This window comes from Coccinella septempunctata, chromosome 8, assembly GCF_907165205.1.
Source record: "Coccinella septempunctata chromosome 8, icCocSept1.1, whole genome shotgun sequence".
NCBI lineage: Eukaryota > Metazoa > Arthropoda > Insecta > Coleoptera > Coccinellidae > Coccinella > Coccinella septempunctata.
This window is the reverse complement of record NC_058196.1, coordinates 10,222,374-10,236,253: the sequence shown is the minus strand read 5'-3', so window position 1 is coordinate 10,236,253 and position 13,880 is coordinate 10,222,374. Positions and strand designations below refer to the sequence as shown.

Here is a 13,880-nt window from a genome sequence, read left to right as displayed (position 1 = left end):
TGAAAAATATGAAAATGAAAATGTCTTAATACGTAGGTACATAACGAAACATAATAGCAATATTTTGACAAAAAAATTCTCAAACATAAACGATGCAGCAACAAACTCGAAAAAACGCAAAATTTTTAATATGTAATACAACAAAAAAATGATGACGAGAAGGCAGTTTACAAAAATTTCAGCTTCATTCAAATAATGAATGTGTGTAATTACATGCTACATATCAATCATTTAATAGGTATACCTATACAGGGTTGGGATTAAGTTTGGCACCAAATTAATATCTTTAAAACAAAACGGGCGATATTTTTGAAATTTGGCAGCTAAGTGTAATGGACCACAATGCATCTGATGAGCATATTTTCATTAATGAGATACTTCCTGTTTAACCGGAAATGACAAAACTTTTTTTTATTCAAATGGGACACCCTGTATATTTCTGCAGATTCTGAAAGTGCACTTTGTTTCGGATCTGTCCATATCGTGTTCCATGTAAAAATTATCTGTAAAAAGAAGAAATTCAGTCTTTTTGTACATTTGAGAAAAAATCCATTCAAATAAATAAATCGTTGTTATTTGTATCAATAGTGAGAAATAAGACGAAATACTTTGTATTAGATAACTCTTTCTGCTTTTCATGACGTATTTTTTATGAAAATCTTCAAAATTACCGTCCGTTCCGTTTTGAATATATTAATTTGGTGCCAAACTTTATCCCAACCCTGTATATATTCTTCCCATTGACCATTGACCCTAATATTTTCTCTAAAATTAGCTGTTTCGTAAAATATGGGTTTCATTATGAATGATTAAAATAATTTCGATTCCATAAAGATAAATAGCTATTATTATTATTCCAGATAATAAGATGAGGCCGAAGCCTATGAATCTTATACATAAATGACACTTCAGACATAAACAAACTGAAAACTATTCTAACAAAGATAAAGAGTCTAGTCGATTTTCCGGCAAAGAGTTCCACCTAGTGAATACCCGGTTGGGCAGGAAAAACTGTCTCGCACGAGTTCGACACACCTCGTGATAGAGTTTGAACTGGTGACCACGAAGATTATTGTCATTTATAGTGAAGATGTTGCCGAGGTTGCCACCAATAAAATTATGAAGTACGCGAAAAGTCATTATAAGGTCTCCACGCATTCTACGGTCGTGAAAACTGCCAAGCCCGAACATTTGAAGTCTCTCCTCATAAGATATGGCCGAACTCTACCAAAAGGGATCCTAGTTGTGGCGCGCTGTATTCGTTCCAAACGGTGTTGGTCAGAAAGAAGGTGTGGGAACCATGCAGGGCCAGCGTATTCCAAAATCCAACTATATTCCATATAGTTGCCTACATGTATCCACTGAACATCTAGGAAACGCTCGTCGTACCATGTACAGGATCTTGTTAGCTTTCGATGATATGTTGCTAACGTGAGAAGTCCAGGAGAGATCCTCCGTTATGGTCACACCAAGATCGTTATGCTCTGCAGTCGCTTCAATTATCCTGCCATCAATCAAATACTGATGCCTCGGATTGCCCCTACCAAGATGAACAACTCTGCATTTCTCTACGTTCAGGGGAAGAAGCCACTTTTGACACCACTGAGTCAGCAGTAGCAGGTCATTTTGAAGAACCCCAGGAAATCCAGCATCATAGAAAAGCTTGAGGTCGTCTGCATATTGAGAGTAGAAGGATGAAAGTAAAACCGGTAGATCTGAGATGTATGCCAGGAATAGAATGGGGCCCAACACAGAGCCCTGTGGGACGCCACTGATGACCGCCGTAAAGTCAGATAGGGAATCACCAACCTTGACCGAGAAATACCTGCCAAAAACGAAGGATCGAAGCCATTCCAGAACGCCACCTCTCACGCCAAAATGCTCCAACTTTAAAAGCAATCCATTTAAAAGGACACGATCGAAGGCTCGTGAAAGATCCAGATAGATAACAGGTATACCTACAGGTATACCTCTGTCGGTGGATTTGGTCCAGTGATCGAGACATTGAAGCAGACATGTGTCCCGGTAAGAAACCATGCTGGTGCTCAGGTATGATTTTGTTCTCAAGCAAAAATTGGAGCAACCTACTACATACTACTCTCTCAGCAGCCTTGGCAATGATAGGAAGGAGACTAATCGGACGGTAATTGTTCGCAGACAGTTTGTCCCCTTTCTTGAAAATGGGAGTAACCCTGGATAACTTCCATGCAGAAGGCAACTGGTCAGAACTGAATGACAACTTGATGATCTTGGTTATTGGTATCGAGAGAGAAGCGGAGCACCTCTTCAGCACACTGGCCGAGATATCATCCAGGCCTGGGGTGGTGGATGGGTCCAACTTGTTTAAAAGCTTCAATATCTCTCCCTCGCTGACATCAATAGAACACAGAGAGTTAGTATTACGAGGTGTCGAAATTTGTGGCATACGGTCGTCCGTTTCCACGGAAAAGGAATTGGCGGAAGTATCGGCAAAAATAGCAGCGCATTCAGAGGTGTTAGAACACAGATTACCAGTGTTATCCTTGACAAGAGGAATCGACACCTTAGAATTTAGAGTCTGGCGGATATGCTTATAGAACTTCTTTCGATTTTTTGGTAGTGCCAAGAAACTGTGAAACATTTTTCTAGCATTCTTAATTTTCAGACTTAGTGCATTAGAGTAGCGACGATGAATAATGTAATCTAGTTCAGTCCTACTGCGAAGATAACACTTCCATAGTTTCTTTTTGCGACGCTGCATGAAAAGGATCTCATCTGTTAACCAAGGTTTAGATGTGACGGAGTTGATTAACTTGTTTTTGGTAAAATGAAATATTGACTCCTTCAGGCGGGTGCTGAAACATTGCCAGGCACAATCGATACTTTTGCCCACCAGAAGATTCTCCCAGTCAATGTTAGAAAGGTGGTCATTGAGTGAATCAAAATCGGTAATTGATATGTACTTCTCCGCAATCCCTCTGACAACAGAAGGGGTGAACTGAATGTTAGCCACGATCATCACATGATCGGATCTACCAAGAGGATCTAGGTATCTAGTATCAGAAACCAGATCCGGATCGCTAGTCACCAGAAGATCAAGAAAAGATGGAGTTTGGCCATGTACAATCCGTGTTGGTTTGTCGACAACCTGATGAAGACCACATTCGTCAAGCAAGGCAACAAAACGCCCGGGAACCGAATTCAAAGAAGGTGGGGTATCGGCTAATCGGCCATTGTATTTCTCTGAAGTTGAAATCTCCTTTAATTAAAACATTGGAGTAAGATTCCGAAATATGACGTACATGATCCAAAAGTTTTTCGTCTGATGGGGATGCATGAGGTCTATAAATGCATCCAACACAAATAGAGAACGTAGACGAGGATATGCTGAGAAACAAGTTGTCGATGTGTGGAATATCATAGGAGAGAGCGTTTATATTATAGATTTCGGAAATTTCATCACTCAAGTATATACAGACACCATTATAGCCGACATTGAGAGAGCTGTCACAGCGAAACAAGGAGTAACCCTTTATACTGTAAAGCTGATCGGGAAGTGTGCTATGCAGCCACGTTTCTGTTATGCAAATAATATCGGGATTAAGAAGATCAACATTCACACACAATTCATGGAAATTATTTTTTATTGAACGAGCATTTGTGTAAAGGAGAGTCCACTGCTGTAGGGCGGATGGGTTCAATTTTTTGAAGCAGATGCTGTCGTCAGACCAACCACTCTTGGCACACCTTTAACATACTTAATGGTTAAGTTCTTTTCGCCATTAGATTCTCGACGCCTTAGTTCCTCTCTCGCAAGTTTTAAACAGTTAGCCTGGCTGGGTGTGATATCGTCGGAAAGCTTGATGTTCCGGAAAGTCTGTGAAAACGCTTGCACGGCTTTATTCTGCAGGATTTTACGAACAAAAATAGGATTTGAGAAAGTGATGGCCAGGGGTCTAGGGCCACGGGAGGACTGGCCAAGACGAGTGTAATGAACTATGGCATACTCTATTGTGGTATTGGTAGGTGGCAATTCCTTGAGAATTTCCTCCTTCAACTCTCGTGCAACGCCCTGTAAGCTGGGCCAATCTATTGAATCTAGAGTCTTCCACAGACTTAACAAAATATTCATATCGAATTTGTCTAGTCTGTCTAAGATCGTATTATATTATGACCACCAGGTCAATCTGGATTTTCTTGAGTTCTGTAATCTTATATCGAACAATGTCGATCTACGAACGTTAAAATAATAAGCTTTGTCAAAAGTTTTATCTGCCCATGCGACCATGCGAAAAAACCATACCTAAGCATCAACAGGAGTTCCTGTTTGATATTCTCATTTTAAGATCAGTACGCAACATTTCACTCACTTCCGAATATAAGAGATGGTGAGAGGTGAAATAGATAGTCTTTCCGGAAATTCAATATTTTCTTCATTTTCTTGTTCCTCCGTTGGTAATGATATATTACTTCAATATCAATATCAACTGCAGAGAATTGTTCCAGATAGGTACGGAAAAGTAGAAAAAACAAACTGATTTGCGTGATCTTTAACCTTCAATATACAAGGACAGTTGATCATATTAAGCAAACGAGAAAATGAAGAGGAAACTCAGCTCACGATTATCACATTAATCGAAACTCTAAAAATATACACTTCATTTATCCAGTGTGATATAAAGATAGCTATTTATCTTTATGGAATCGAAATTATCTTAATCATTCATAATGAAACTCATATTTCACGAGACAGCTAATTTTAGAGAAAATATTAGGGTCAATGGTCAATGACCCTAATGAGAAGAATATATATAGGTATACCTATTATAAGATTGATATGTAGCATGAAATTACACACATTCATTATTTGAATGAAGCTGAAATTTTTTTAAACTGCTTTTCAAATGGATATATGATTCTGCCTTCTCGTCATCATTTTTTTGTTATATTACATTTTGAAAATTTTGCGTTTTTTCGAGTTTGTTGTTGCATCGTTTATGTTTGAGAATTTTTTTGTCAAAATATTGCTATTATGTTTCGTTATGTACCTAAGTATTAAGACATTTTTATTTTCATATGTCTGTTTAGATATACATAAAAATATATTTTACTATTATCCCCATTATAGGGGATAAATAATATGTCTATTTTCATAGCACTATACATTTTTCTGTTAAAATTTTCGTACTTCTATATTGAAAAATAATACAGTTCTTCTGATATTCTTTTTAAGCATATAATACACTCTATATTCTTTTTTTATCTCGATGACCCAAAAAGTATTAATATTATTACAAAAGGAAAAAGAGTTTAGGCAGTATCTGAGAAAAAGAACCTTTACTTCATATAAACATTATCTGAATAATTCAGATAAAAGTTTTGTGCCCCTTTAAATCAATAGTACAATTATTCTTCGATATCAAGATTGCCGCCCCAAGTCGTATATGTGTGAGCCGCTTTAGGTGATAATAAAATGACGCACTGACGACGAATCTATTGCAGAGAATGACTCGCATACCTCTCCATAGATGGCTACGCGGTATCAAAACAGATATTTTCATTTAACTCAAAAACTACAATGGTGCTGTCAAAGATTTATACGGCACTTATTTGCACTAATGAGGCACTAAATATTTGACATAATTTCAGAATTAGTACTTCCAACTTTTCGCTAACTTCACACCTGTTCGAAAAGCATCAGGCAATTACTGTAAAACTAAAAATGATATCGCATCCGTTTTAAAAGTACTAATTTGCACTAATTAAGCACTAATTATTGCAAAAAAAATTTTTACGAAACTCCAATATGTTGGTGCTGGGCGTGAAGTCGCACCAAAGGAAATAATCTGTGATATTATGAAAACCGTTCGTTTTTTTCCATTGGTTCCAAAAGCACTAATACTCACTAATTAAGCACTAAATATTAGTATAATAATTTCATGGTAATTTGAAAATGTTGGTGCTGAGCGTGAAGTCAGCACCAAGAACTTGAATTATCAATTTCTCAAAAACTACAATGGTGCTGTCAAAGAATTATACGGCACTAATAGGCACTAATTAAGCACTAAATATTTAACATAGTTTCAGATTTAGTGCTTTCAACTTTTCGCTAACTTCACGGAACCGAAATTTATGTACACGGTGAGCAAAATTGGTGATACCTGAACTACAACTTTTTTTCGCAGAGGGATTAAGGAAAATGATTGTGGCATTCATGTCGTCTTTTTTCGAGAAACTAATAATTCCATCAACTGCATTCCTCTATTCGATTCCAACTTTGCTCATTATCTCCGTTCCTGTTTGTGCTAGTATATTGAAATTAAAACATTATAGAGACACTTTTTTTATAGCAATAGAGTGGCGTTCTATGATTTTTTCCAACAGGTATATTTGGTGAGCTATAACATAAAGTTGTGTTTTTTCTTATGAAAAGGGTCGCTTAAAATGACGTAGAAGCAATCGCCATTTTTCTACTGTTTCAGAAATATATGATACGTCATACATCGCCCTCAGATTCTTTCAGATATTATGAAAAACATTTGTTTCTATGAGAATTTTAAATGATTGATTATTAACTAGGCTGAATCACAGAAACATATGTGTCTGCGCATGGTTTAATTATTATTTTGCGTTTGAATACTTGATTCAAACCTCCATGGTTTGATTTCGTTTTAAAACAACTCTCCGTTATTACTTATTAGAAGTCATTATTTGCGACATTATGGAAATACATATTCGAAAATTACGAGAAATATGATATTTTGAATTATTCAATTTTGGCGCATGAGGATAAAAGGGCAGCAAGTGATGCATATTCCCATCTTTACCTCGAGCCCCGAACCGGGTATCAACCGAATGTTAGGTATTTCAGTTGGCAGATAGGTTAGCTGTCTTTGATTCTTTCAGAAAGCCACGTTCGAGTAAATATAAAAAAACCAAGCAAGATGATATAAAATGATATATAATATGATATATAATATAATGAAACATTTTAACATATCATATTTCTCGTAATTTTCGAATATTTTTATAAGGCCGCCGCCAAAAATGAATTCTAATTCTAATAACTGACAGTTTTTTTGAATCGAGATCAAACCATAGAGGATTGAATCAAGTATTCAAACGCAAATGCAAAATAATAATTAAACCATGTGTAGACACTGTGATTCAGCCTACTTGATACTCAATCATTTAAAATTCATTTGCAAACTATATTTTTCATAATATCTGAACGAATCTGACAGTGATGTATGATGTATGATGTATGATAGATTTCGGAATCAGGAAAAAAATGGCTATTTTTTGTGGTCATTTTCAACGACTGTTTCCATAAGCAAGAACACAATCTTATGCTATAGCTCAGCAAATATACCTGGTAGAAAAATCACAGTACGCCCTTGGATTGCTATCAAAAAAGTGTCAATAATGTAAAAATTCTGAAACAATTGATGTGCACAAGAAGTAGATAGATAGATAGATAGATAGATAAATATCTTTATTTCAAAGTATGTACAACATAGAGTGAAATAGTGTCAGGAAAATATACATTTACAATTAACTACCCATTGATGAACTACTAAACCTAAAATCAAAATACTCTGACAATGAGTATGGTTCTATATCTATTAACATCTCCTTTACTTTTTTCTTGAAGGATCTTACATTATTTATAACTCTTAAACTAATTGGTAAATGATTATATATCCTTATACAATTATCAGATGGATGTTTTTCACTTAAGCTCAATCTATGCTTTGGATAATGTAAGTCCATAGTTCTTGTTCGATAATTATGAACTGTTGTGTGCTGTAACATTGTTTCCTTGTTCTTGAAAAAAAATATCATGCATTCAAATAAGTAAATACCATACAGAGTTAAAATTTGATGTTTCCTAAATGTTCCCCTACATTTTTCTAAAAACTTTAATCCAAATAATATTCTTATAATTCTTTTTTGTATAATAAAAATGTCATTCACTCTTGAACTGGTTCCCCAAAATAAAATGCCATATCTCAGAAGTGATTCAAAATTTGACAAATAAACCACTTTAATACAATGCTCACTTAGATAGTTACGGAGAAACCTTATTCCATACCCTACTTTACTCAATTTCATTGACAAATATTCTATGTGAGATGTCCACTTCAAAAATTTATCTTTATAGATTCCCAAAAATTTGGTTGAATCTTCTAGTTTAATGTTATTTCCATCCAAGTTGATGGACTCTTCATTAGTTACCGATTTACTTGTACTGAATAATACTGCAGCTGTTTTTTCTTTGTTTAAAATGAGTTTATTATTATTGAACCACAATTTAATTTTGCTGAAGCAGTCATGTGCATTATCTAGTAGATGTTGTAGGTCACTAGCATGTATAATAATATTTAGATCATCCGCAAAACCAGTTATGAAATCTGAAATCGTTGAATACAGATCATTAATGAAGATTAAAAAGAGAATGGGCCCCAAAATACTACCCTGTGGCACACCAAATTTCGACTCCAATATTTCAGACTTTGTTTCTTTTCCATTATTAACTATACTAACTCTTTGCAGACGTTCAGTTAGATAGGAGCGAAACCATTTCCCTGCTGTATTTTTTATACCTAAATTATCTAATTTTGTTAATAGGAGTTCCCGAACTAAACAATCATAAGCACTTGACTGATCCAAAAACAACCCTAGGGCTAATTCATGTTCCTCAAGTAAACGAAGAATTTCTTTAGTGAATTGGTATGTTGCAGACTGTGTAGACCTTCCTTTAATATAGCCATGCTGAGAATAACTTAGGATGTTACATTCTTCAATAAATTTTAACAGTCTTGTACACATTGCTTGTTCAAAAATTTTGGAAAAGCACGACAACAAACTAATTGGTCTATAATTTTCCATACATGTTACTTCTCCTTTTTTATAAATTGGCCTAATAAGTGACATTTTCAATTGTTTTGGAAAAATTCCATACTGAAAGGAATTATTCAGTATATAAGAGAGAATATGTTTGACTTCATTTACACAATGTTTGATTACACTGGGGGGTACACCATCTTCTCCACTTGTGAATTTATTTTTGAGTTTATTTATTATTTCTTCTATTTCTTCTGGCGTTGTTGGTTCTAATTCAAATGATTTATTGTTTGACGGAATATTGTGAAAAGATGGTGCATCCACCAAGTCACCGAGCCATTTAGGTATTTTTTCTACAAGAAAATTGTTGTATTCATTTGCCCTTTCTCTTGACTTTTCCATGAAAATTCGTTCACTCGTATTTCTGTTCGTAGAATCTCCCCTTATCTCGTTACAAATCGCCCACATAGTTTTGTTTTTATTCTTCGATTGTTCAATCCTATCATTGTAATGATCTTTCCTAGTTTTCATCAACAATATTTGGTATTTTAATCTTTCTTTATTATATTCCTCCCTGAAATCATTCTTTTTTAATTTAAGTGTTAGAAGCATATCTAGTCTTTTTTTACAGTTTATCACTTCCTGAGTATTATAATAATTTTTTGGCCTATTGTGACTTTTGAAACATTTCAATGGAAAACATTCCTCAAAAATAAGCAAAAATGTTTGCATAAACACTGCCTATCAACATCGCCCTCATCAAAATCAAGCACTCTTTTCCAATCTTGATCACTTAAAGTAATTTTGAAGCTATTCAAGGAGTTTTCATCAAATTGTCTTTTATATATTGGTTCCTTCAGATTTGATGTAGGCATTTCAATTGAAATTTTTTGCCCAGTGCGATCGGAAAAATTTGTAGAAAGAATTTCAGCTTGCACAACATGCATATTACTAAATATATTGTCTAAAAAAGTTTTTGTACAATGAGTTATTCTAGTAGGTTCGATAATAGAAGGTTCCAATTGAAATGACCTCATTAGTGTCAAAAAATCAATTCTATGCTTACTGTTATGCAAAAGGTCAATGTTAAAATTACCGGCAACTATAATCTGTTCATTTTCCCCAAAAAGCATGTTTAAAGATTTCTCCATTTGCTGGAGAAAAATGTTCACGTCACTATTTGCACCGCCCGGCCTGTACATTGATAGTACTAGTACACTTCTCGTACCCACAAAAACTTCAGCAGTAATAAGAGGGTTGAATCTATCAGAAAAATAATAAATAATAAGAATCTAGACAAAATGAAAATAGTTTCCAGAAGAAGAAATACGAAGAAAAAATGTTTCGGAAATGAACACACACATGAATGAACGAACTCATGATCGAAGAAAATGAGGGCCAACAAACGAAATATTTTTTTATTGATCTAATGTTGCTTCAGTTCATCCATTGGACATCTATGGTCTAATGTATATTGTCGAATTCATTTTATCAATGACGAATAAACCCATTTCGATAGGTAAAACAAAGCTTTGCACGGAAAACCGTTAAAATTATAAAGCACATCAACAGCGGCACAAGGATTTTACTACTCCAAATATCTGATTCAGAATTGATGGCGTTTTTCCATTCTGATGCTAATTTTATGCCATAATTTTCCTTTATCTCCCCTTTTGATGCGTGCAGTTCACAACAATTAACTTTGTATTCAGGCACTCGCCATTAGCAAGGTTTTTTCATTACGGGCAAAAAACTTGACTATTGAATTGTATATTGAGTTCGTTTTTGTTGTCTTTCAACTCTTGGATCGATTCGAATCGTGCCACTGTTCAGTTCGCAGATTATAAATGAATTTGGAACTGCAAAAGATTATTATTATCTGGAAAAATATTGAATGTACCAGAAAAAGGTTTCTTTCCACATTTCTCCAGATGGTATGTTTTTTCTGCAGTTCCAAAATTATTTATAATTTGCGAACTGAACCTGCACGCTTCGAAGCGATCAAGAGGTTGTCGGTCTTTGACGCAGCATTAAAGAAAATAACACTAGGTTTGTGGACGTGTCATTTGATGGTACGTCGGTGAGTACGTCTGATGAACGTGTTCAGTTGAGAATGCGGTCATGGCTATAATTTCACTGGGGATCTACAGGTTCAAATACAGCGCCGGAAAATTATATGATCGACTGTGCGAATGTAAGACGTACTCACGGCTGCATCCTGTAACATAAATGCTTTTACAGAGCGAACACTACTGAGCACCTCTTCGTAATTTAAAACGAAAAGAGGAACTCTTGAAACACTGACATTTGATAACTCTATTACCTATTATTAGAGGTTGGGAATTATATTGAAATCTGTTGGTTATTTTGGTCCCTCCATTCTTCGAAGTGATAAGGAGGTATCATCGAAAGTTAATATGGCATGAAGAATTGAACGATTGAATTTCAGTTCGATAGTGCAGATAGGAATTGAGATTCTAGTGGTCTATTCGGCAAATTGTGATATCAATTCCTCGAAAACTGTTGGATCAATTCGAACCAAATCTTGAAACTGAACATAGTTTTCGAAATGAGATGCATATGTTGAATTTCAGTTCGATAGTTCTGATAGGAATTGAGATTTCAGTGGTCTATTCGGCAAAGTGTGATATCAATTCCTCAAAAACTCTTGAACCAATTCGACCCAAATCGTGAAACTGCACATAGTTTTCGAAATGAGATGCACATGTTGAATTTCAGATCGATAGTTCTAAATGGAATGGAGATTTCAGAAGTCGAGTCGACAAAATATCATTTCAATTCCTAAAGAACTATTGGATCAATTCGAACCAAATCTTGAAACTGCTCATAGTTTTCGGATTGAGATGCACATGTTGAATTTCAGGTCGATAGTTCAGATAGGAATTGAGATTCCAGTGGTCAATTCGGCAAAGTGTGATATCAATTCCTCGAAAACTGTTGGATCAATTTCGAAAACTATCTACAGGCATTGTCGCAAATTTCACGAAAGAAAACAAATAATCTCATACACTGCTCAAAAATTGGCGAAAATCAGTTATATTCAGTTGTACAGAAGCCTTATAACGGAGATTCCATGCATTCAGTTCATCTTGAATAGAAACTTACAAAGTTTTTTCTCTACGATGAAACAAAACACTAATCTGAAATGAGAATAACTGGCCAAAAGTCTATAAAAGTAGAATTTTAACGCAAAAAACACACCCTGCCATTGTATTCCAATAATAATTATATCATTCCACTCAAATAAGTTATTCGAAATCATTTTTCCTTCCATCTGGAATGATTAAATACAATAATCCTCGTACAATAATCAAAAAGCTTAACAATTGGCCAAAATCTGTTATATGGAATGGGAAAGGAGCCTAATTATAAAAATTTCAAGCATTATAACGTTTAATTCTGTTTATTTTGAACAAAAACCTACAGGGTCCCTCTCTCTACGATAATAGTGTTACTGTTGACAGACCGTGAAAAAATTGATGCAAATTTTTAAGGTTTATTCAATTATTATTGAAATTAAAGGATATATCATAGGATATATTTACTACATTTCTCTCTGTACGATGGCACTTCGAAGCTCACATCACAATTGAATTTTTTCCCATAATCGGAAAGTTAGGTTAATATTGAATTTCCAGATATGAAAAACAGTTCTCGGACGTGAATCTGTATCAAAATCGGATGTATTAACAGATTGTTTATTTTGTCACTAATAAAACTTATTTTTCAGGCACATATAAATTCATTATATCAAGAAATGTATGAAATTCATAAATGTCAAATATCATCTATCGGAAAGTCTCAATTTAAATAAAAAAAGCTTCTTCAGGGGTGAGCTTCTAAGCAATTGGTTCAGAAGAGTTTCTATTTGAAGTATATGATCCATGAGTCAAGGTTACAGAATGTACTTCAGATTAAATTACATGCAAACTCACAGAATGAGAAACATCCTTGATCTTGGTGTATGAACATAAGAATTTCTAGATAACAAACGGTTCTTGGGGGTGAGTCTGCACAGAAAATCGTCCAGGAGATTCTATATTTTATAATTGAAATTTATTTTCAGGCATATATAAATTTATCAGATCAAGAAATGTATAATATCATCTCTCGGACGGTGTTATTTGGTAAAAAAAAATGTTCTTCAGAGTAAGTTTCTTGAGCAGTTCGTTCAGGAGAGTTTTTATGTGAAGCAAATGATCTATTTCGATTGTTTTCAACTGACCACAGCAGATTTCTGACAACTTTCAAGCAATTGGGTAGTGTACGGAGATGATTTTCTTAGGCTTGATTTATGGAAAAATATGTTTTGAGATAAGTTATTCAGTTGGAATGATATAATGATTATTGAAACACAATCTATGAGTGAGTTTTTGCGTTAAAATTCTATATTTATAGACATTTGTCAAGTTCTACCATTTAGGGTAAGATTTTTGCTATTATCGTAGAGAGAGGGACCGTGTAGGTTTTTGTTCAAAATAAACAGAATTAAACGTTATAATGCTTGAAATTTTTATAATTAGGCTTCTTTCCCATTCCATATAACAGATTTTGGCCAATTTTTAAGCTTTTTGATTATTGTACGAGGATTATTGTATTTAATCATTCCAGATGGAAGGAAAAATGTTTTCGACTAACTTATTGGAGTGGAATGATATAATGATTATTGGAATACAATGGCAGGGTGTGTTTTTTGCGTTAAAATTCTACTTTTATAGACTTTTGTCCAGTTATTCTCATTTCAGGTTAGTTTTTTGTTTCATCGTAGAGAAAGAACTTCAGATGAACTGAATGCATGGAATCTCCATTATAAGGCTTCTGTACAACTGAATATAACTGATTTTTGCCAATTTTTGAGCAGTGTATGAGATTATTTGTTTTCTTTCGTGAAATTTGCGACAATGCCTGTATATATCGAGCGCTGTGAGTTATGTGTGATACGCCATATTCGCGTATCAGCAAGTGCGAGGGCCGTAGGCCCGAGTTACGGGCGGAAGGCAAATCGCGAGGGCCGAAGGCCCGAGCTACGGACA

General features: G+C 34.7%; 1 long non-coding RNA gene across 1 annotated transcript; it reads left to right on the top strand.

Annotated features, from left to right (window-relative positions):
* Positions 1-12,304: 12,304 nt before the first annotated feature.
* Positions 12,305-13,353, top strand: LOC123318945. The gene is made up of 3 exons (XR_006538426.1): positions 12,305-12,466; positions 12,578-12,851; positions 12,914-13,353. It is a non-coding gene; the product is annotated as an uncharacterized LOC123318945 (long non-coding RNA).
* Positions 13,354-13,880: the final 527 nt, after the last annotated feature.